At 36.1% G+C, this 26,320-nt stretch overlaps 1 protein-coding gene and 1 pseudogene across 1 annotated transcript in view; one reads left to right on the top strand and one right to left on the bottom strand.

Annotated features, from left to right (window-relative positions):
* The window catches only part of Cntn5 (contactin 5), a 1,169,992-nt gene that overhangs the window by 183,653 nt on the left and 960,019 nt on the right, over positions 1-26,320 (top strand). The gene's annotated exons all lie outside the window — the stretch shown is intronic.
* Positions 8,483-8,590, bottom strand: LOC115064958 (annotated as a pseudogene).

The raw sequence follows: 26,320 nt of genomic DNA, 5'->3' as shown, positions 1-26,320 counted from the left end.
TGTCCTGGAACTCACTTGGTAGACCAGGCTGGCCTCGAACTCAGAAATCCGCCTGCCTCTGCCTCCCAAGTGCTGGGATTAAAGGCGTGCGCCATATTCTAATAAAAGCTTTTAAAGTAACATATTTCTCTATTATTTTTCCTCCTTGATATCATTTCTAATCTTCATAAATTATTTGTATATTTTTAGAGACACATCTTCTCATTTGGCAGATGTATCTATTAACATACAATATAATTTATATTTAACAAATAATTTTAAGATAGTTTTCTCTCTCGTGGTAGGAAATGTTAAGGAACTTACTATGCAAACATGAAAGCCAGAGATCAGTTTCCAATCCCCAAAGTATGTGTAAGACAATGCAGCCGATAATTCTAACCACAGTTATGGACAAAGGATTGGAGACAGATTCCTAGTATTTACCTTGCTTCATAACCTGTCTAGCCAATCAGTAAACTCTGAGTTCAGTAAGTGATGCTGCCTCAAAAATAAGAGAGAGTAATTAAAGAAAGAACTGATAAGAAGTAAATGTCCTGCATCCATATATCTGAAAACAGGCATGCAAACTTGCCTACACACATTCAGAGCTGTGAGGCTTCCTAAACACTTGCCAGATATGGCTGACATAGAACAGAATTTGGTTTCTAGTAATGATATCTGGAAATTAAATTAAGATTTACTCAGGATTAATTAACTGATACTGTTTTTCTGTTTTCTAGGAGGTTCAAATGATCATGTACTTATTAAAGCATGAGTTCACGATGGATAAAGGATGGTAAAATGATTTAGTTTATAATCAAGAAAAGGAATGTATTCTTTTTAATTATTTATTTATTTTCAATTAATTAAGTAATAAATTTTTTACAGTCCACATTTTATTCCCCCCTTCCACCCGCTTACTTACTGTTCTACATCCCATACCACCTCCCACCCCACCTCACCCCTGTCTCTACATGGATGCCCCCACCTCCCACCCCGCCTGACCTATCAACTACCTGGGGCCTCCAGTCTCCTGAGGGTTAGGTGCATCATTTCTGAATGAACACAGACCTGGCAATCCTCTACTGTATGTGTGTTAGGGGTCTCATATCAACTGGTGTATGCTATCTGTTTGGTGGTCCAGTGTTTGAGAGATCTCGAAGGTCCAGATTAATTGAGACTGCTGGTCCTCCTATAGAATCGCTCTTCTCCTTATCTTCTTACAGCTTTCCCTAATTCAACAACAGGGGTCAGCAGCTTCTGTACACTTGTTGGGTAAAAATATCTGCATCTGATCTTTCAGCTTCTTGTATCTTTCAGAGGGCAGTCATGATAGATCCCTTTTTTGTGAGTGCTCCATAATCTCAGTAATAGTGTCAGGCCTTGGAACCTCCCCTTGAGCTGGATCCCACTTTGGGCCTATCGTTGGACCTTCTCTTCCTCAGGTTCTTCTCTATTTCCATCCCTGTAATTCTTTCAGACAGGAACAATTGTGGGTCAGAGTTGTGACTGTGAGATGCCCCCCCTCACTCATTTGATGCCCTGTCTGCCTGATGTAGATGGGCTCTACAAGTTCCCTCTCCCTACTGTAGGGCATTTCATGTAAGGTTCCTCCCTTTGAATCCTGAGAATCTCTCACCTCCTACATCTCTGGTGTATTTTAGAGGGACCCCCAACTTCCTATCTCTCAAAGTTGCCTGTTTCCATTCTTTCTGCTGGCTCTCAGGGTTTTAGTCTTTTTCCCTCACCCAATACCAAGTCAGGTTCCCCTCTACCCCCACTACTCCCCACCCACTTTCCCTCCCAGTCCTTCCCTACCTCTTCACTTGTGATTGCTTTCGTTTCCCTCCCAAGTGGGATTGAGGCATCCTCACTTGGGCACTTCTGATTGTTGACCTTTTTGAGTTCTATGGACTGTATATTGAGTATTCTGTACTTTTATTTTTATTTGTGGCTAACATCCACTTATTAGTGAGTATGTACCATCCATGTCCTTTTGGGTCTCAGTTACCTCACTTAGAACATTTTCTAGTTCCATTCGTTTGTCTGCAAAACTCAGGATGTTCTCTTTCTTAATAGCTGAGTAGTATTCCATTGTGTAAATGAACCACATTTTCTGTACCCATTCTTCTGTAGTGAGATATCTGGGTTGTTTTCAGCTTCAGGCTATCAAAAATAAGGTCCTTATGAACATAGTGGAACTTGTGCCCCTTAGCATGGTAGGGCATCTTTTGGGTATATTGCCCAGAGTGGTATAGCTGGGTCTTCAAGTAGATCTATATCCAATTTTCTAAGGAACCTCCAGATTGATTTTCCAAGTGGTTGTACTAATTTGCAATCCCACCAGCAATGGGGTGTTCCTTTTTCTCCACATCCTCTCCAACATGTACTGCCACCTGTGTTTTTAATATTAGCCATTCTGATTGGTATAAGGTGGAATCTCAGGGTCATTTTGATTTGCATTTCTCTGATCACTAAGGACTTTGAACATTTCTTTAGATACTTCTCAACCATTGAAGATTTCTTAGTTGTGAAATCTCAGTTTAGTTCTATACCCCATTTATTCATTCGTTTGTTTGGTTTTATGGTAATTGGCTTCTTAAGTTCTTTATATATTTTGGGTATTAGCCCTCTATTGGATGTGGGGTTAGTGAAGCATTTTTTCCCAATCTGTAGGTTGTGAATTTGTCTTATTGACTGTGTCCTTTGCCTTACTGTGTCCTTTGTCTTTCCAGTTTCATGGGGTTCCACTTATCAATTGCTGATCTTAGAGCATTAGCCACTGGAGTTCTGTTTAGGAAATTTCTCCCTTGGCCAATGAGTTTGAGGTTCTTTCCCAATTTCTCTTCTATTAGATGGAGTGTGTCTGGTATTATCTTGAGGTCCTTGCTCTACTTGGACTTGAACTTTATGCAAGATGACAAATATTGTTATATTTTCATTTTTCTACATAGACAGCCAGTTAGCCCATCACAATATATTGAAGATGCTTTCTTTTGTACATTGCATAATTTTGGCTTCTTTGTCAAAGATCAAGTATCTGTAATTTGTGGTTTTATTTCTGGGACTTCAATTCTATTCTATTGATCAATGATCGATGTACAAAAATCAATAAAATTCTTGCAAACTGAATCCAAAAACACATCAAAACCATCATTCATCACAATCAAGTTGGTTTCATCCCTGGGATGTAAGGTTGGTTTAATATATAAAAATCCATTAACGTAACCCATAATATAAAAATTCAAAGAAAAAATCACATGATCATCTCCTTAGATGAAAAAAAATCATTTGATAAAATACAACATTCCTTCATCTTAAAAGTATTGGAGAAATCAGGAATTCAAGGCCCATACCTAAACATGATAAAAGCAATTTACTACAAACCAACAGACAATATCAAATTAAATGGAGAGATATTTGAAGCAATTTCACTGAAATCAGGGCAAGACAAGAATGCCCACTCTCCCTGTATCTGTTCAATATAGTACTTGAAGTGCTAACTAGAACAATAAGACAACAAAAAGAGATCAAGGGGATACAAATTGGCAAAGAAGAAATAAAGATATCACTATTTGCAGATGATATGATAGTATACATAAGAGACCCCAAACATTCTACCAGAGAACTTCTCCAGCTGATAAACAATATCAGCAAAGTAGCCAGATATAAAATTGACTCAAATAAATCATTATCCTTCCTTTATACAAATGATAAACAGGCCGAGAAAGAAATTAGGGAAACAATTCCCTTCACAATAGCCACAATTAATATAAAATATCTTGGGGTAACTCTAATCAAACAAGTGAAAGACCTGTATGACAATCACTTCAAGTTGCTCAAGAATGAAATCAAAGATCTCAGAAAACGAAGAGATCTCCCATATGCATGGATTAACAGAATTAACATAGTAAAAATGGCCATCCAACCAAAAGCAGTCTATAGATTCAATGCAATCCCCATCAAAATCCAATTCTTCAAAGACATGGGAAGAGCAATTCTCAAATTCATCTGGAAAGGCAACAGAACAGCGAAATACTTCTTATCAATGGCTGGGGGATCACCATCCCTGACCTCAAGCTTTACTACAGAGCAATAGAGATTAAAACTGCTAAGCTACACAGAATTCTCCAGCCTGCCAGTTTATGCCCTCAGGACTTGATTTCCTTTCTTGGACTTTCTCCGTGCCTTGGACACAATGCCAGGCAGTGCTTTCAGATTCAAACAAATGACTTCTCTCCCTCTGTTCAAGTCACCTCTTCCTTTTAATGCTATTTCCTTTCCTAAACCTGGTTTTGGAACTTTGATTGTGAGTTCTTTGTTATGCTGCACTGGGTGTGATGAACCACCCAATAAGGTGGTACAGAAGTAAAAATTAGTTCTTTAGGCCAAAATGTTAGGAGTAAGATCACTAAAATGTAATATTCAGCAGAAAGGCGCTTTTTCTGCTTTTGGTGTTCACACTAATTGAAATGTTGACCCAGGTAGAATGGCAATTATGTTAAATGCATTAACATGGGTGAATAAAATGATGTTGTTTTGAGTGGGGTTTGCCAGGGTTGTCTGGGTTATTTTTATATTTTCCAAGCTGTTCATAGCACAAAGTCCTTCTCTCAATTATAAGAAACAATTATGGCTACATACAATCATATTGGTTTATGATCTCTTTAAATACTACTAGTATAGTCAAATATAAAACATAGTAAGAAAGTCTATAGTAAATAAATGCTTAAACATTATATTCTGTTGCTTTCCAGGTCTTGTACATTACTTCATTGACTTTATTTTACAATAAAATATAAATATATAATATGAAAATGTGTTTTATTGTACAGTAAAATTTTATTTTATGCTTGTCAACTTTTTGAAGTTTAGGGTTCTATATTAACAACAAATAAATAAAAAACAGTATGAACAACCCTCCCCCCAGCTTATCTTCATCATTAAAATGATAAACTTGAAATAACTATTGTTAGGTAATAGTAACATTACAAGAGATCATATTGTGGTTGCCATCCCACAGTCACATCTCAGACACATAATTGGTCCTGTCTGAAAGAATTACAGGGATGGAAATGGAGAGGAGCCTGTGGAAAAGAAGGTCCACCAACAGGTCCAAAGTGGGATCTAGCTCAATGGGAGGTCCCAAGGCCTAACACTATTACTGAGACTATGGAGAGCTCACAAAAAGGGACTTTGTATGACTGCCCTCTGAAAGACCCAACAAGCAGCTGAAAGAGTCAGATGCAGATATTTGCACCCAACCAATGGACAGAAGTAACTGAGCAGTTGTTGAATTAGGAAAAGCTGAAAGAAGCTGAGGAGAAGGTTAACCTGTAGGAGGACCAGCAATCTCAATTAATCTGGACCCCCGAGATCTCTCAAACACTAGACCACCAAAGAGGCAACATACACCAGTTGATATGAGACCACCAACACACATACAGTAGAGGACTTTCAGGTCTGTGTTCATTCGGAGATGATGCACCTAACCCTCAAGACACTAGAGATCCCAGGTAGTTGATAGGTCAGGTGGGGTGGGGGTTGAGGGCATCCATGTGGAGCCGGGGGAAGGTGGAGATCAAAGATGTAGAACAGTCATCAGAGGGTGGGGGTGGGGAATGGAATGAGGAACATAAAAAATAAATTAATTGTAAAAAAAAAGATAAAATTATATAACAAATATAGAAACAGAACTTAGGAAAATAGAAAATTATCAAAGGTATATTTTATACATTTTATGGCAAATAATATTGAGAATAATTTTCTCAAATAAAAATCATGTAATTTTCATTGTAATGTTTGAATATGCTTGTAGTTTCTGAAAGTATGTTTCCCTTCCTACTCTCTGTCACTGTATTTGTGACATGTTTGAATGTGCCCTCTGAAATGTGTGAGTTCAAACAATCTTCAACACTACACTGTGAATCTTTCAAAAATAAAATATTTTATTCATCAACAAAGATAAATAAAAAAATAAAAAGGAGACCATATAAAATTATAATTAATTCTCAAAGTATATGTGATTTTAACAAGGAACTGTTGTTACTGGAGCCAGTACAAAAACCACATATTTTTCATTAATGAAAATGAAAACATGGCAGGGTGGTTGTCAAGAAGTTATATCAGTATTACTTGTGGCAATAATTTTTTTAGAGACTAAGATATGATATTGTTTGAAGCAAAAACATGGGCTCATTATTCTTGTATTCATGAACATTTCACTAGAGTATAAAATAATTATAAGTTCTCATGGAGACATTCTCTGGAGAAACATTTCAAAGTAAAAAACATTGTTGAAGCATATTAAATAAATCTTAAGTTACTCCACCCACTTATAACAGCTATTTCTTCAAATTCTGCAGTATGTTAGCAACATATTGGTTGTCTCATCCCACTGTAGTAAAAGCCTTATCAGGATAAACTATGCTTTCTATGTTTCATTCATAACTGTAACCTTATTACCACCCACTCCTTGTAGACACATGTTAAACTACTAAGCGAACAATCCTTTGTATAATACCCAAGCCTTTGGTTTTTGCCTTTTGAATCATTCATGGATTTAAGTATTGCACCCAGGGAGCGCTAAGGCTAAGCCTGTATTTCTGAAACTGTTGTTGAAACTCAGCACATTATCAAAAGTTTCATTTAAAAACATGTACTTCAGGGTCCTATTCACTTTGCCTAAACTAAATTCTTTGCTGCCCATCATTTTGTGAAATGTAACATTCAAGTGATTCACAGACTTGTAAATATTTGAGAATTGTTGGCCTGTGTCATGCTGACATGGCTTAAGTGGATTTCACTAGAGTGTCTCTAGCATATCTTTCTCAGTGATCTGAGAGCCTTCATCTTCAGTAAAGCCATTTAGAGAAGGGAGAGGCTAGTGTTGAGCCCTTAGGTCACACTCCGCAAACACTGATTGAATGACTAATTGTGAATAAGAACTTAGACTCCTAGATAAGTTTCATTAAAACCTCATCATTATAGAATATTTACAGTCAATTATAAAAAGTTATATTTTTATTATGCAAATGTTTATTTTATTATGTACATTCAAGTTATTAATTTCATCACATATGTGTTGAAGTTAAAAGTACATGGTTTTAGTTTTAATGTTGATTTTTAAATGTTTGTAAGAGATAATAATCCTGATAGAAACTTGGATAAAACTAATCTCCTAAGGTGCATATATAATTATGTTCCATTCTGTACGTGTGTGATTTTATTTTTAATTGCATGGATATTTATGGAAACTTTGGACAAGAAAACACTTTTGAACAACAGATAACACAAAAGTCTGACTATATTCCTTGCAATTCATTGACTGAAGTTCATATTGCATTTCAGGTATTGTGGTAAGGAATGTTACAGGTCACAGTGCTTGTGTAAAGAATTGAGAACACTTGGAGTATTCTATTCTTTCCTAAAAGCATGTGTGTCATAAGCATTGAACTTCGGTTATCATGGCTAGCAGCAAGTACCATTACTCACTGAGCTATCTAACCAGTCTAAAGTTCAATTTTCTTTGCTCATACAAACTGCGGGCATCACCATCAATATTATTATTAAGATTTGGGTTCAGATAAGTCTTTGTTGGGGTTTATATAGGAAACTATTGTTTTAAAAGATATTTAGGAGAATAGCCTACCTCTGTTCAGTGGGTTCTCAGCAGAATTCCACAACTTATAACAGTGAAAAATGTTCTCTAGAGAATGAAATGAACTATGCTAAGAACCATCTGATCTGAAGGATGGGACTCTTATTTCCTGGTCCCAACACAGTCATATGGAAAAATGTAATGTGGCTTTTGGTCATCTTTGTATTCAATTACTTGATAAACTAAACCAAAACTATCTCTGTTGCCCAGAAAATAGGCTGACTGGAAGTGTATATGACTCTAAGTCATTTCCACATGGTAGACTTATCTTGGAAGGTGGCAGCATCCAGGGACCACATTTTACATTTCATTCAAAGCACTTGATTCTATCATAATGAGTTATTTTTCAAAATCATAGATATCATAATAATATTGACTACCCTTTCTGCACATAACTGACTCATTATAAAATATCCGGCAAAGAAAAGACTATTAGTCACCAGACCCTGCTGAAATTGGCAGATTGACTGCAATCAAGTTGGCTCTAATGCCAGAGGTTTACAAAAAGCTTGCAGTTTAACAGTAAAATCAGGTATATGGAAGTTTTGTTCCTAAAATGTCTGCAAAGGCATTATACACAGTAAGAATGGCTGAGAACCCTTACAGGTACCAGATTATAAGGTTAAGTGTATATTCTTGGATCTCAAAGGTCTGTATGGAAAAAAACTTAGCACAAAAACACTACTGAGGAGACACTAATCCCCAAACCTGATTAGCAAACTGACTGGTTCTTTACACTAAATATAAACATAATTCAAAGTGTACATTTAAGTATTGCATTGACAAAAGGTAATACTTGACAAAAGGAAAAGTCTTTGCCAATCAGAAGCTAGATTATCCATGGACAGATCCTAAAAAATAAAAGTAACAACAGTTTAGAATTCATTGAATAATATTTTGAGTTTTGAATACATTTTACACTTGATCTTAGCCAAAAGGCCAAGAAGCAATGTTTTGAATACATTTTAAAAATCTCTTTACAGAATTAATTAATCTTTGTATTAAATTAGAGTATAAATATAGTAACAACACACATGTTGATTTCTGTTAAATCTGACGCTGCAAGGTATTTTATTTCTTAACAATTTATTATATTTTGAATTATTTACATGCCTGTGTATCTATGTGAATGTACTGTTTGGGTGACCATGTAGGCCAGAAGACAATTTCAGACCTTTCTCTGCTTATGCACAGTCATGGGTTATCTTCCTATGTGAGTACCACAAATGTTAATACAATGCTTCTTTATTCACTTTATATCTCAATCTTAGCCTCTCCTTCTCCTCCTTTTCCCCACTACAAAGACCCTTCTCATCTTTGTCCTCTGAGAAGAGAGAGACACTCACTCCCACCCCCGTGTAGCTGTCCAGCAGCTTTGGTTGAACAGGGTACCTGAAAGGGAGGCTGGAAATGTAAAAGGAGGAGAGGGTGAGAGAAGGATGAAGACAAGACAAAGGATTCTGATCAAGGCTCAAAGTTAACTTTCAGCTCTGTGTTTATATAGGGAAAACCCACAGACACATTCTTTGTTTCAACTGGATTGAGTTGCAAAGCAAGCTCAGCAGGCAGTCAACTCCTCAAAGCTCCAGAGGAAGTTGCAAATGCAGCAAGGCCAGGTGACTCCAGCTAGTAAAACCATCCAGAGTTTGTTTGAGGGAAGGGAGCACCCCAGGGTGTCAACTGACCCTGATACACTAAGTCACGACAGGACTAGTTGTAGTCTCTCCCACTCAGGCCAGAAAAGAGAGCCCAGTCAGGGAACAGGATTTACAGGCAAGCAACACTATCAGGGACTGCCCATGCCCCAGTAGTTGGGAGACCCAAATGAAGACCAAGATATACATCTGCTACATATGTGTTAGGTTATGCTTGCTATTTGGTTGGAGATTTAGTCCCTGGAAGCCCCCAATGGTCCACATTATTTGATTCTGTTGATCTTCTTGAGAAATCTCCATCCCCTTCAGGTCCCTCAATCCTTTCCCCAATTCTTCCAGAAGACTCCCAGAGCTACATCAAATAAGGACATCATGAAATTTGCAGACAAATGTATGGAACTAATTTCATGATGATGGAAAATAGCATCGTGAGTGAAATAACCCATACCCAAAAAGACAGGCATGGTATGTGCTACCTTATAAGTGGATATTAGCCACAAAGTACAGAATAACACGAGTTACAGGACACAGAACCAAAGAAGCCAAATAACAAGGCGGTCTCAAGAGGGGATGCTTGATCTCACTCAAAGGGAGAAATAAAGCAGTCAGTGTCCATACATAATTGGAATTATATTTATATTTAATATAAAAAGCCAGTCAGCTTGCTAACATCAGGTTTGGAGATTAGTGTTTCTTCTGTACATTTCTGTGTTAAATTGATTTCAGTAACTCAGGTCCTCTGAAAACAATACAGCCACCTTCCCAGTCCCTCAATAGATGTTTTAAAATTTCCTTCATTAGGACCCCCATTCCCCCTAATCAGAAAGTTCCATTGATACACTTCAAAAGTAGACTCAAATATTTATATAAAATTTTCTGCATTCTTGGTCCTTTTTTGTAAGTGAGGGTGTGCTTTACAAAGGTTCTCTGGATAATTTCCTGGGACTATCAACATTTCCTATCACTGTGTGAGTAGTTAGAGGATGCTGCAACTATGGCAACAGGAGAATACAGTTGCGATTTGGGGCATGAAGTATACATATTCACCCTGCACCTATCTGGTGGGATATTTTAAGTATTCTGAGATTCATTTTTTCATTAATGAAATTAATATGTAGGGAAAGACAATAACAGTGTGAATGGGAAGAGGAAATGGCCACAGTGAATTCCTGGACAGTATACTTATCTAACTCTGCCCCTTCTTTAGCATTGAGTAAATGAATGCAGGTGGTAAGAACAGATGTGTCAAAATCTTGATGTGTTCAGTACAATAAAAAAGACAGAGTAAGTATTCAGTAACTGTGATAATTAATTGGCCAAGGAAGACAAACTTTATCAGGAGTACTGAAAGATACAACAGTGTAATTATTACTGAAAAATCATTGAGCATGAATTATTTGCCAGGAATGTTCGAATTCTTTAAAAAGATTACATTATTCAAAATTCAAAATATTCCTCAGTAGAGATAAAGTTTCCTCTTTTATATGTGAAGTTACTGAGGTAAAAATCTAATACATCAAATCTAATATTTAAGACAGTATTATTTAACCCAAGAGAAAAATAATTCAGATACTTACTTTAAATCTATTCAAGTTTTTTAGAGTTGTGGTGAAAGAATGCTGCAAGGATGGTCAGTATGACTTAAATCTCTATGAATTAGAAACCCAGCTAGACATACCTACTAAAGCACAGTTACACATTATGCATTTAGACAGACTGATAATATATACTACCCCCAAAATGGTGCTTAATGTGGTTGAGCAGCATGCTAATTTAGCTGACTGCCTTCTTGAATGTGGAATCAAAACTCTAGAGGCCAGAGTAGTTTCTCAATGCTGGACCACAGTATGGTCTTACATCATTGTGATGGCTTCATTGAGAAGGATTATTGACATTATCTTGACATGAATATAGTAGATGGAGCTGAAAACAGTGATGGTTCTTCTATTCTCATAATCAATTACTCAGCTTCACTGCCTGAATGGCAGACTACCACACTCTACAGAGAACACTTTGGAATAGCTCTGCAGAGCTGAGGTCACTTAGTCATTACTCCATATTATAAATTCATTGGATGTTGATTAATGTCCAATGTCTATGCAATACCAGGAAATATGTAAGGATATTAAACCCTAAAAATGCTTAGATATGATAAATTCTTAATTTGTTGATGTATTTTAAATAGGTCTGTGAACATCACTTGTTCTAGCCTTGACAACAGTATCCATTCTAATAAAACTACATGCAACTTTATTTAAAAATCTAAGGAAATGAAAAAGCTCACTCTTTATTTCTCAGCCTGTTCATCAAAGAGAACTGTGATTACTACACAAGTCTGTGTGTTCTCTAATTCTTCCTATCAGATATAATAATCATCTCAGGAAATTCCAGGAAAGTGGAATATTTGCATAATATCTTGCTATGTCAATTACCTTTCCATCTGTGTTAGTCTTTAAAAATGCTTCAATCAGAGGAAGGGTCTGGCTAAGAACACAGATTAATGTGAGATGTGCTTCAAAATGTTCATATCTTGGAGGCTATATGGGTGGGAGAAAAGGAATATTAACTTGTGCTATTCTTCTGATGCTAACACAAGAGAGAATGATAAAATACAAATTAAGTGAGTCAGTTAAAGGTGTAGTAGCAACCTCATCATCTTCAAATGAGGAGCCCTGATGTTCTGCTGTGGTGAGAAAAAGCAGTCTTCTATTGGAATTTCTTCAATTAAATTATTAAAATCAAATGAAATTAATAACTTGTAGTAGTAAATTTATTTTGAAGTTAGAATATTGCTTTGAACTTTTTCCTTTACAAACGAGATACAGGAAGTAATAATTTGGCTATAGTTGTACCATTTCATTCACTACCCCCAATAGATAATTTTCTTATTCAACCAATTTTAATTTTATAAAAATTATTTCAGCAAAAATATAATCCATGTATATATGATACAACTACGGGGTTTACAAGATAATTCTGTGGGTAAAAGGTGCTTCCCACCAGCACTGGCAATCTGAGTGACATGCTAGAGACTCTCATCATAGAAGATGAACATTGAGTATTTCATGCTTTCCTCTGAACTCCACACCTGTTTTGTGACAAGTAAACCCCCCAACACAGAAGAACACACACACACACACACTCACACACACACATACACACACAAAGACATGTACTAAATACAGAAACACACAGGGACACACAGACATGTAGACTCATGTAATAAATACGTATGAGCTGGGCGTGGTAGCACACGCCTTTAATCCCAACACTCAGGAGACAGAGGCAAGCAGATTTCTGAGTTTGAGTCCAGCCTGGTCTACAGAGTGAGTTCCAGGACAGCCAGGGCTATACAGAGAAACCCTGTCTCGAAAAACCAAAAATAAATAAAAAAATAAAATTAAATAAATAAATACATATGCACATATACGTGTATACAAACACAAGTAAATGTTTAAAACTACTTTTTAAAAATTGCCAAATTTGTTTATAGCAAAACATATTTCACAAAATGTAAATGTGAAAGATGTATAATATTTATATTTTGCTAAGTAAAAATACATTGTTCTAATGGGTCAGACATTCTATGTTATAAGAATACCACCACAGTACATTAAGTAAGAATTTATTTCCTTAGTGTGGTCTACCAGCATTTAACATTGTGCTAGAGAAAGAACTTTGAAGTGAGAAGAGAATTGTTTTTTAAGTTCAAGCAGAATATTTGGCAGGAACTCTATAGTGGACATTACGCTGGGCAGTATCTATGGGATCAGTCATCTGTGTGTGGTCAGGGTAAAAGTCAACAATGTGCAAAAATAACCAGGGAGTTATTTTAGAAAAACCTGAGGAAATTTAACTGTTAATGATGATCATTCAGAAATATAGTAAGTAGTATTTTAGATGATATAGAAGTACCAGAAAATGAATATAGAAATCTGAACAAAGGTTATATAATGTACAAATCATAGAAAAATCTGGAAATTGGCAGAGCACAGAAAAAATACATATCACATTAATCTAGGAAAACTGAGAATTGCTGATAGTAATGTAATATGTACTTAATCAAAACTTGAATATAATATACATATGACTTCTGTTATAAATTATAAATATACTTCTATTATAAAATACAATGCAAAATGGGTTGAAGAGTGTCCCCACCTTGTCTGATGTTGAAGGACACAGTATCAGTGGCTTATGATCCTCATTAAGTACCTAGATAGATGGATTATCGGTATACAGTTATGAGAATGTCAAGGATTTGGATTTTTTCTGATTGTATAAATTTGATCTAATTGTGTAAATACTTAAAACTCCTTAGATGAACTAAATTGTCCTATTGCCAGGTGCAATAGCCCTACCAACCACTGAGAAGAATTTCATGAATTCTAAGGTTTCTCTACCTGAACTCATCATTGCCTGGTGCAGGAAGCTCTAAGACGCTAGTTGTTGCTATAAACATTTAGTTTGCAGTAAAAACGGCTAGTGTGCATAACAAATAGCCATTTTTCATTATAAGAAGCTAATTTGAGTTTGACCATACTTGCCACCTGGACAGTAAAAGGTCTGCAGTTGGTTTCATTACAATTACTTCACATGACATAAATAAAATGTATTAACAAAATGAAATAAGAAATGATTGATACTATTATGTGTGTATATTAATGGCAGAGGATTCCATCAAAAATATAATTACTACAAAATTCTGGAAAAAACAGAAGAAAAAACAGTAACCTCAATGGTTACTGTTAATAGATAGTAATTAAAATAAAAGTATGCATTTATTTAAATATATAATTCACATTGAATTATTGCATTTTATAGTCTAAATACAAACAAACATTATCTAGAGTTCATGTCATTCTGTAGTTTTTTATAATATTTATTCACAAGCTCCTCTTTAAATGTTTAGAACATATTAGAGCAAGTGAGATTTGCACCAGAAATCAGATTTATTCCAAACACAGTGAAAGACTCAAAGGAAACAGATGTTTTACGTATCTTAAGGAAAAGAACATGATGCTATTTTGTGATGAAGAGCCTCTTGATTTAGTATGCCATTAACAATTAGAAATGATTTGGATTTTTTTCTGATTGTATAAATTTGTTCTAATTGTGTAAATGCTTAAAACTACTTAGATGAACTAAATTGTCATTAGATCATTCTAATGCATTAGAACATTCCTAATATACAGACAAAGGAATTTAACCTAAAGAAGTCACTTACCTTCCAAATGTCAAAATCAGATTCTTGGGCAGCAGCTGGCTTTTTTTTTTTTTTTTTCTCTATTTTTACTTTTTTTTTTTTTTTAAGAAAATAAATATTGACAAAGGACCTAAAAGATGAAAAGAGAAAATGCAAATTTAAAAAATTTCAAACAAAAGTGCAAGCATAGAAAGGGACACCGAAGAATCACTAGGACAGACTGTAGAAGCCTGTGCTTCAAAAATTGGAAAAATTCCTCATGCCCATTGCTACACACCTCTGTTCAATTTCCTGACCTTCTGTATATAACCACTCTCTCCTCCCATACCTGACACTGCCCTCTTTCCCCCTCCTGCTCCTTTCTTCCTTCCAAGGCCCTCTCACCCTCTACCTACTGTGAGTATTTACTTCCCCCTTCTTTTTTTCTCCTTTTTTTATTGGACATTTTCTTTATTTACATTTCAAATATTATCCCCTTTCCAGGTTCCCTCCCACCCACAAAACCCCCTATTCTATCCCACTTCCCCCTCTAGGAGGGTGTTCCCCCACACACTCACCCACCCCTGCTTCCCCACCTTCACACTCCCCTACACTCGAGTATACATCTAGCCTTCACAGGACCAAGGGCCCCTTCTCCTATTGATGTTCAACAAGGCCATCCTCTGCTACAGATGCGGCTGGAGTCATGGATCACTCCAAGTGTAGTCATTGGGAGCTCTGGGAGCTCTGGAGGATCTGGTTGGTTGATGTTCTTCCTATGGGACTGCAAACCCCTTCAGCTCCTTCAGTCATTTCTCTAAGTCCTCTATTGGGGAACCATTGTGCACCCTATGCTCAGTCCAATGGATGGCTGTGAGCATTCACCTCTGTATTTGTAAGGCCTGGCAGGGGCTCTCAGGAGACAGCTATATCAGGTTCCTCTCAGCATGCACTTCTTGGCATCCACAAAAGTGTCTGCGCTTGGTGACTGTATATGGGCTGGATCTCCAGGTGGGACAGTCTCTGGAGGGCCTTTCCTTTAGTTTCTGCTCCACACTTTGTCTCTGCATTTGCCCCCGTGACTATTTTGTTCCCCCTTCTGTGCAGGAATGAAACACCTACACTTTGGTCTTCCTTCTTCTGGAGCTTCATGTGGTCTGTGAATTTTATCTTGGGTATTCCGAGCTTTTGGACTAATATCCACTTATAAGTTAGCACATACAATGGGTGTTCTTTTGTGATTGTGTTACCTCACTCAGGATATTTTCTAGTTCCATCCATTTGCCTAAGAATTTCATGAATTCATTGATTTTAATACCTGAGCAGTTCTCAATTGAGTAAATGTACCACATTTTCAGAATCCATTCCTCTCTTGAGGGACATCTGAGTTGTTTCCAGCTTCTGGCTATTATAAATAAGGCTGCAATGAACATAGTGAAGCATGTATTTTGGGTATATGCTCAAGAGTGGTATAGCTGGGTTCTCAGGTAGTACTATGCTCAATTTTCTGAGGAACCACCAGACTGATTTCCAGAGTGGTTGTACAGACTTGCAATCCTACCAGCAATGGGAGATCATCTGTCTTTCTCTACATTCTGGCCAGCATCTGCTGTCACCTGAGTTTTTGATTTTTGCCATTCTACTGGTCTGAGGTGAAATCTCAGGGTTGTTTTGATTTACATTTCTCTGATGATTAAAGATGTTGAACATTTCCATTCGACAGTCCTCAGTTAAAAATTCTTTGTATAAACAATATGAACTAATCAGTACCCTCAGAGCTCGTGTCTCTAGCTGCATATGTAGCAAAAGATGGCCTAGTCGGCCATCATTGGGAAGAGAGGCCCCTTGGTCTTGTAAACATTATATGCCCCATACAGAGGAACGCTAGGGCCAAGAAGTGGGAGTGAGCAGGTAGGGGAGCAGGGCAGGGGGAGGGTATAGGGGACATTCGGGATAGCATTTGAAATGTAAATGAAAAATATCTAATAAAATAATTTAAAAATTCTTTGTTTAGTTCTATACTCTATTTTATAAGGGTTATTTGATTCTCTGAAATTTAACTTCTTCAGTTTTTTTTATATATTGGACATTAGCACTCTATCAGATGTAGGATTGGTAAAGATCTTTTCCCAATCAATTGGTTGCCGCTTTGTCCTATTGACAGTGTCCTTTGTCTTACAGAAGCTTTGGAATTTTATGAGGTCCCATTTGTTGATCTTAGAACATAAGCCACTGGAGTTCTCTTCAGGAATTTTTCTCATGTGCCCATGTGTCCAAGGCTCTTCCTCACTTTCTCTTCTATTAGTTTCAGTGTATCTGGTTTTATGTGGAAGTCCTTGATCCACTTCGACTTGAGCTTTGTACAAGGAGATAAGAATAGATTGATTTGCATTCTTCTACATGCAGACCTCCAATTGAACCAGCACCATTTGTTGAAAATGCTATCTTTTTTTTTTCCATTTGGATGGTTTTAGCTCCTTTTTCAATGATCAAGTGACCATAGGTGTGTGGGTTCATTTCTGAGTCTTCAATTCTGTTCCATTGATCTTCCTTCCCATGTCTGTAACAATACCATACAGTTTTTATCACAATTGCTCTATAGTACAGCTTGAGGTCAGGGATGGTGATTCCCCCAGAAGTTTTTTTTATTGTTGAGAATAATTTTCACTATCTTGATTTTATTGTTATTCCAAATGAATTTGCAAATTGCTCTTTCTAATTCTGTGAAGAATTGAATTGGAATTTTGATGGGGATTTCATTGAATCTGTAGATTGCTTTTAGCAAGATGGCCAATATTAATCCTGACTATCCATGAGTATAGGAGATCTTCCCATCTTCTGAGATCTTCTTCGATTTCTTTCTTCAGAGTCAAGAAGTTATTGTCATACAGATCTTTCACTTGCTTGGTTAGAGTCACACCAAGGTATTTTATATTATTTGTGACTATTGTGAAGGATGTTATCTCCCTAATTTCTTTCTCAGACTGTTTATTATTTGAGTAGAGGAAGGCTACTGATTTGTTTGAGTTAATTTTATATCCAGCCACTTTGCTGAAGTTGTTTATCAGATTTGGGAGTTCTGTAGTGGAATTTTTAGGATCATTTAAGTATACTATCATATCATCTGCAAATAGTGATATTTTGACTTCTTACTTTCCAATATGTATCCCTTTGACCTCTTTTTGTTGTCTAATTGCACTGGCTAGGACTTCAAGTACTATATTGAGTAGGTAGCCTGGGTGTGCAACCTTGACTAGTCCCAGATTTTAGTGGAATTGCTTAAAGTTTCTCTCCATTTAGTTTGATGTTGGCTACTGGTTTGCTGTATATTGCTTTTACTATGTTTAGATATGGGCCTTGAATTCCTGATCTTTATCATGAAGTGGTGTTGAATTTGTTAAAACCTTTCTTAGCATCTAATGAAATGTCAACAAAACTAGGAACTGGTTCTTTGAGAAAGTCAACAAGATAGATAAACCCTTAGCCATAGATGCTTCAGTTTGGCTTTTTATTATAAGTAATTCAGGAACAACTTGGTTACTTTGATTAATTAAATTCCACTCATGTTTGAAATTCAAATATTTATATTTTTCAAAACAAATCATTAGTAAGACAGTAATGTTTTCTACTTTTCTCCCATAACACAGTTTAATACCATATTGAATAAAGTAAGCATTAAGATAGAATAATTGGGGGATGAGGAAATTGTATAATGTATATAATGTGTGCAGGCCTGAGCAATGGAATTCAGATCCACAGCATACACATAAGACCTGGGAGAGGCTTCTTATATCTGTAATCTTACGGAATCATAAGAGCTTGGTAGTCATCTGTGTGGCTGAAACAGCTATCTCCTGGCTCAGGGAAGAGAACCTGGCAAATTGTTAATTGTTGAATTTGAATTTTATGAATTGAAGCTAATGTATAAATGCTTTGAAAATAATGTGATGTGATACAAACTTTCAACTACATGGAGATTTTGAAGATATCCCTGTATAGTGGAGAGCAAATGTGAGTTCAGTACCAAGTTAGTGGTGTGCTATTTCTATCTAGATGAACAGTCCTTTGCTAGCCAAGATAATGGGAAAAAGCCAACTCATCAGAAGCACATGGGAGAGTGGGTAGCCTTAATATAGCATAACTAAAAGCCACATGGTATTTTCAGGGCATCGGCAGTCAGCTCAGTGCAGAGCTGGGAAGAGCAAGGATAGATGTTAAAGTGTTGCATTAAATGCTCTTAGCTTCACTCTGTGAAGAGGGAAAGCAGGTGGAAAGTAAATTCTAGAGCAGTGTTTGTTTCTCAACCTATGGGTTGCAAACCCTTTGCTAAGTCTCTTCCTCCAAAAATATTTACATTATGATTTATAACACTATCATATTACAGTTATGAAATAGCAACAAAAAATGTTTGGTTGGGGGTCCCCATCCTGTGAGGACCTGGATTAAGGGGTCACAGTACAGGGAAGATTGAGAAGCACTGTCTTCAATTATCATAGAGGAGTAATGACCAGCAATAAGAAACTGTTTAACCACGAGTGAATATCCTTGAGGATATGATTGTGTAAGTGGAGTAGGATGTTTACATTAATGAAACAGAAGAGACGCATCCCTCTTTACAATGTGCCCCTTTTATGGAAATGGCGGTTGGTCTAAAGACTTGGATTTTCAGACCTAAGTTACAGCCTGTGTGCAGTTAGTTCAAAAATGCAGCAAACACTGATTCTCTCCGTCATGATGAAAGCCAGGGAACAGGATTTAATTAAAGCCCTTCCTTCATTCAATAGCAGCAGCCTCCTCAGCTTAATTGATACTTGGTCAAAGTAATATTGATCAGATAAAAGCAAATCAGTTCCTAACCCCAACAATTAAACCTTTAAATAGGCTTCACCTTCTTTTTGATGAAAGGGCACCAAACCCACCAATGCGGCCCATTAAGTCAGTGGGAAACATTAAAAAATGGATTAGCATCTCTGTCCATGGATTCATTTATTTAACTTTCTAATGAGCTCTGAGTTTTCAGGAAGAGCTTTGTGTTCCTCTCAAGTGTCTTGCCTTGAGGCTAAGCAGAGGACCGTGCTTCATCGGTGAAAATTTAACCAATAGCACCAGCGTTGACAGATTACTTTTATTTCTTATGTATTTCCAATTAAAATATTGTTATTTTTTGTTTGTTTTCTTTTAGCTGTTTGTGTTATGTGACACACTTAATGTATCTGAACTGCAATTTCCTCAGGTAAGAGTTGTTGCAGGATAAAAGGACCTAATTCATATCGCATGCTTACTAAAGTGATTTTTAGGATCTCTCTGACCAAATAACTAAAAAGCATCTTAATGGGAGTACGATTAATTTTGCTCAGTTTTATGGTGAGAAGACCTGGCAGTCTGGATAATTCTGTTTATAGTTAAGGAAGTTTAATGTGGATATCTGTCATCTCCTCAGACCAGAAAAAGGAAGGGTGGCCAGTCTGCATGGCATTGAGTTCTCATGTATCTTTGGCTACAAAGCGAAAACCTGTCCCCAAATCCAAAATAATAAAAACAAAGACATTTATAAGGACACTTATATGTAGACAGGAATTGATATTTATTTATACCGGTTTTACATGGATAGAATGTAAAAGAAAACATGATTCTGAAAAGACAGTAATCCTCATTTGCCCTAGGACTGGAGTAAACTTCTGAACCATATCAACCACCTGATGTAAGCAGTTGGCTAGCTTCATACTGAAGAGCTGAATCGCTGCAGTTTCAGGCTTGTGTTTCCTGGTAGATAGAATTGCAAAGATAGATTACCCCTGTTTTATGTTTGTGTTAATTTAACCTGTCAGAGTTAATCATCCATCCAAGTGCCAAACCCCAGGATGCTGGCCACCAGAGGGTGGTTGGGCTCTTTATTCAAATATTCCATGTTGTTAGAAACTCACTAAGTGCCCTTACTTAAGCCCATTTCTATTTTGTTTGGTTGGTTTTTTTTACCTGAATAATTAATGATTAGACCCTACATTATATTTATTCTGTTCTATCAATTAGGCCAATATTTTAATAGATATAATCCTAGAATATTGATGTATGTCTATTCATTAACTTCTTTTACTAAAGGTAAGAATATTGACAGATTTGTTTGAAAAATAGCAGATTCAGTAGAGCTGATCAATTTATTTATGCTTGATATTTGACCCTGAACTTTTTTTCTTCCTCCCGTTGAGTCCCAAGAGTTTCTTACCTCCCAGGACCCTGAAGTTCTTAAAGGAGAGTTGTAAATGTGTACATATTTAAAAATAAAAGACAATCTTGCATTGTTTGTGTAATAAAGTAAGTCTTTTATAAGTCTATAACTCTTGGCCATCTTTAAAATTTGAGCATTCCCCACTATTTATACATTGACATTGGACCTAATTCTTTTGATACCCCTGGAGGATGATATAAAAAGTATGAACAATATGTACCCATATGATAATTATAAGATTACTTCAACAAGAGAATTGTTTCATGATCATTATGTGTCATAGGCAAAAATAATCCCATGAAAATCAGACATAGAGTGTCCAATTTGCTTTTCTTAGATGGTTGTATTCTATAAATTTTAGATTTTTCTGAAATAATTATATTAATCCACCTAAAGATCAAAAATAAAATAAATGTTTCAGAACTATAGTCCAGTCCTGCACATGGCTAGTCCAGATGAGCATATGAGACCCCCTCACTCTCTTTATCTTTCTGGGCTTCTGTTTTAACATCTCCCCTTTCCTTCATCTCTGTGCTCGACAAGGCTCCAAATGAACAGCTAGAAGTTTTATGTGATGCTCTGAAAGGTGTTTAATAAACATACATGCAGGAAATTTGAAAGACACAATCAAGCAGGTATCTGAAATAGTTTACAGTCAGAGTGCGCATTAAAGAAATATTTTCAGATAAATTTTTACACTAAAATTTTTGCCATAGTGACAATGTCTGTATTCTAACATATTGTAAAACTGTTAGTTTTCCAAAAACTTGTTCCCCTTCTTTCAGCAAAGATTATCACCAGTTAGGACCTATTCTGGACCCTTTCAGAGAAAGCATATTTAATTAAAATGCCCTAGCCCTCTAATCTCCAAGTTGGTCCTCTGGGTACTTTGACTCAATCATTTCTCTTCAGTACAGATTTCTGTGGGTGATCTCCCTCCAAATATATCAAGTTTCATCTTTGTTTGGAAAATACAGGCTTTACTTCTGTTAACAGAATTTTACAAATTCCAAAATAAATTAATGGGAATTTCATACAGAAATACTCTGCTGGTGTTCCTCATATTGTGCTGTTTAGGTATTATAAGTTCATATAAATGTTTTTCTCTAATGATGCCTGAAGCATGAACAATACATTTTTGGTAGCCCCTGTGTGTCTGAGTAGCATTAACGTATGTATGGAAAAGTCTATAGCAAAGTGTACTTTTTTTTTATTTTTAATTTTCTTTCATTGCATTGCTCATTTGTTGCATGGGCGTGTGCCAAAGTTCGCAGAGGTCAAAGGACAATACAGATGACTTTGTTCTTTTCTTTTACAATGTGGATTCTGAAGTTGGTCCCCAAGCTTGGTGGAGAGAGGGCCTTGACCCAGTGAGCCATATTCCAGGCCCTGTACACTAAACATAAAGAGCATAATTTGGTTATAGTTTCTCCTATGTTGTTGAGTGTTTAATTGCTATTTTCCAGCTGCATACATGTGTGAAAGGACACCATCTGTGGTCCATGGGCTTATGCTCACACTTTCTCTGTACACAGTTGTGTCTGGAATATAATATGTGCTCAATGGTAGGTGAATGACCTGGAAAATTAGACATGTTAGTTTTAGATTGTATGAAAATACCTCCAGTTACAATAACAGTTTTCCTTTGAGATTATAAACTATATAATTAAGCTTCCAGACATTGAAATGAGAAAGTTAGGTACTTGCAGACATGATAGAAAGCATTTATAGAAAATACACTTTGTTTGCTTTAACTTTATTTCTTTGAGAAAAGAACTTAACACAGAATAGTGCCTTTTATCACTGTCATAGTAAAACTTCCCTGATGCAAATGTTAATGGAAATGTTTGAAAGTGTTAGCACAGTTGAAGTGGTTTTATTTATAGTATGGAAAAAGAATTAGTAACAAATGTTACAAATGCTACTCATCTTCAGATAACATTTATGATACAATAAAACTATTAAATAATCACAACTAAGACTTCCATTGGCTATTAGCTGCTGACTATCAAGTCAATCCAAAGCCCACAGCTTTAGCACTGTCTACTCTTTTACCTTTTTAAAAAAGCACAAATATGAGACATTCTAAGTAGATACTGCTGGGGAAGGATCCTTCTACTCTAAGGGACACCAGAGGACTCAATGACACTAGAGCCTTCATCACATGCTAGATGCTTTGCCCCTATAGCATGTACAAGAAGATGAAAGTTCTAGCTAGCTATTGTCAGGGTACATGGACATTTATTTACTGCAAGGGCTTCTGCTTAGGTCTGTTGAGTACCCTCATGACTAAGCAATCACCTTCCCCAGACTAATACAAGAGAAAAGAATAAAAGAAGCCTGTTAGAAACGAGTTGCCAGGTAATGGCCTGTACCAGAAAGACTCCACAGTCATATTCTAAAACTATTATGAAACATCTCCTGTTCTAAGCAATGCTAAGTTCATCTTTAACACTCATGGCTCCTTTGTGAGGAAGTTTTTAACAGCCACTCCACTGCTTCATAGTCTATCCTCACATTACAAGGCTGGTGTGGGTTTGTACATTGACCTAGAGTAAACTGTCTCTAGACCTTGTTTTAAACTGTCCTCCAAAGCCTCTGTAGCTTGGTACTTTGGACGGTCAACATAGATCTGGTGAAATAAAGATTCTTTAGTCTGTACTCTCTGATTTGTTCATTTATTTGAGATTTTTGTCACTGAAGACTTTTAAGAAGGAAAATATATGCAAACATTTTTTTATCTGATTTCAGACAAATGTTGTCTACTGAATTATAGCTTCCCTAAACTATACATAATTTCAATTATTTTGTTTCATTCATATTTATTCCACTCCATAGCATAGAAACTGGCCAGCCTGTTTATAATCTCAGAAAAATTTTACCATGTACCTTATAATAAAGGTCCTTTTATTTATTTTATTTTTTTAGGAAAAAAAAAGAAGCAAAAACATAATTAGGCCAATTCAAATGTAACTTTAGAAAATAGCTAATCTTTTGATTGTTAAATATCCCTAATTATTTTGCATCATAAATCAGTTAAAATTACATTACAATCTATAGAAATGTGAATTCCTGCATCTTTGTCAGGAACGATGCCCACATGACTGGCTTATCAAAGGAAGATGTTACCAGACAACATTTAAAGAAGGGACTCCATGCACGATTTTTAAATCAGAGATTTATATTGCAGGAGTGATATGTATTTAGATTCCATGGTAACAGTGAAAAAGTGTCCAGATTGTTTTAAATTGACTTTCACAAAGACAAAAAACTATGCTTGCAGTTGCAGCTCTGCTCTTATACTAAAGTCAATACATAGAGAATCCATTGGTGATATTCATTAGTCCTGGAGGTGGGAGGGGGAGGTGGCACTGTTGATGTCCATGCTTAAAACTTCAGGCAGCATCCTGGGGATTTCATTCTCTAATTTCAGTCACATCCATTCACATTCATGGAATAGAGAAACCAAAATTAATTTTCTTCCTCATTGTGCATATACTTCTCAACAAGAATTGTCAATTCACTTAAACTATTGTCAAGTGTCATCAAACCCCTGTCTCCTTCTCTAGTGTGTCCCCAAAGGAGGAGTTAGCATCATAGGAACGGAACCATTTTTCCTGAAGGATGAAAAGTATTGATTTTGCCTTCCTCCTGGTGTTTATGTCCTCCTGCCTTTACACTGAACTGAAAGATCAGATTGAGAAAACAAACTCTGCTTCCAAGTTATGACACCATGTGTCACACAGGAAAAATAAATCATCCCTAATGCTCACCATCTCTGCCAGTTGAAACTATAAGGAATACTTTTGTTCTGGAGAAAATTTGAGATATTTGAGTCATTTGGCTTTTATTTATGTTTTCTTCACTTTCATTTATGGATATTATTCAATTTAACAACAAACCATCAAAAATCAATTTTAAGTGTTAGGAGTTTGTAAATAGACACAACATCTTCAAGACATAAATGATTTATAATTTTTATTTTTTATGATTTATTTTGTCTTTAATGAGTGTAAAATCTCACACTTCCTTATGATGGTCTTTTGTAGGTTACTGCCTATAACTGATCCTACGCAGGGCTCAGGGGTAGATACAGGCATTCCCATGCATTCCCAGCATTTAGGAAATGGAGCCAGGAGTTCAAGATCATCTTCACATACTTATGCAGTTTAATACTAGAGTGGATTATATGAGAGCTTGTCTTGAAGTACAAGCACACATACACATACACATGCACACAAATACAGTCCTAGTGTTGATCAGCACATATCTATTGAGTATAGGCTTGTATTGCCTTTTATATTCACATTTGAACTATTTAAACCAGAAATTATGTTTTCAAGTAGCACTAACTACACTTGAGCTCAGTAGTTTCACCTGGCTGCTGGCTTCCATATTGGACCAGACAGAATGTGGTCAATGCCGCATTCATCCTGGAATGTTGTGCTGAGCATAGCTGTTTTATCTGCTCATACCAAGGCCTTAAAAGAAGTTGAAGGCCAATTCCAGTTCCTTAGGCATTATGTCATCTATTTTGCCTGCTGGAAGGAAACCCTTATTCGATTTCAAGAACTGCAAGCTAATCTCAAAAACACATTCTCAAGTTTTCTCAAGCTTTCTTAAAATCTTGTTAAGATTATTAAATAATTAATTATGCTTTTGTCTTTAACAAAGCATAGATCCAGTGAGCAGAGTTAAACATCTGTCTTACTTCAAGGGAATAAAAATCTTTAGCTTATGTCACTCAGAACTGTAAAAGCCAACCAGATTGTCCAGCTGAAGCAAGGCATAGTGGAATGCACTGTACTCTCAACTGCCTGGAAATCTGAGGCAGAAAGATGGCATTAGGCCAGGGATGAAACCAGTCTGGGTGAATAAAAACAGCCTGCTTCAAAAGTAAAAAGTCAAAAGTATGTTAAATTCACAGATACTCCATGGTAAACTGATAACGACAACCCTTATGGAGATAAGATTAGCTTATGCTTTCAATCCCCATCTAAAGAACATTGTGCTTATGAATTATTGCTCATATACCAAGGCCCAATATGTACATATATGTGTGAGTCCTCACTTCAACAAATAGTTGTGAGACTTAAAAACTGTCATTCACATTTCTCACATCAGTAAGCAGAAACACATCAGCTTCTAGGCTCTGTGAGAAATTGTGCTCGTACGTACCTGCTTGCATGGTTGATAAAATAATCATTACCAAAATTATTATAATCCCTTAAAAATAAACTTTAACATACCATAATTTGCAAGTATTTTCTGATACAGTAAGCTATGCAGATATACAGATTTTTATGTAATTTTTACTTGATCAGGACCTAAATAAATTATGTATTTGTACATACATAATAATTAAAATATCTAATATACATGAATGGAAAAGTCAGTAGTCTATGCTCATGGCAAAGTTGTCTATGCTCATGGCATACTGTGAAGTCATATGATTTATACCAATGTCTAAAGATCCATTCAACAAAAACTTGTTTCATCTTAATGTATTTATCATTTTGTGTTCTGGCTTGCCTTAGTTAGGGGTTCTATCACAGTGAAGGAATACCATGGTCATAGCAATTCGTGTTTTGGTTTTTTTTTTTTTTTTTTTTTTA

The sequence above is a fragment of the Mus pahari genome, chromosome 10 (genome assembly GCF_900095145.1).
Source record: "Mus pahari chromosome 10, PAHARI_EIJ_v1.1, whole genome shotgun sequence".
NCBI lineage: Eukaryota > Metazoa > Chordata > Mammalia > Rodentia > Muridae > Mus > Mus pahari.
This window is presented reverse-complemented; position numbering and strand designations above follow the sequence as displayed.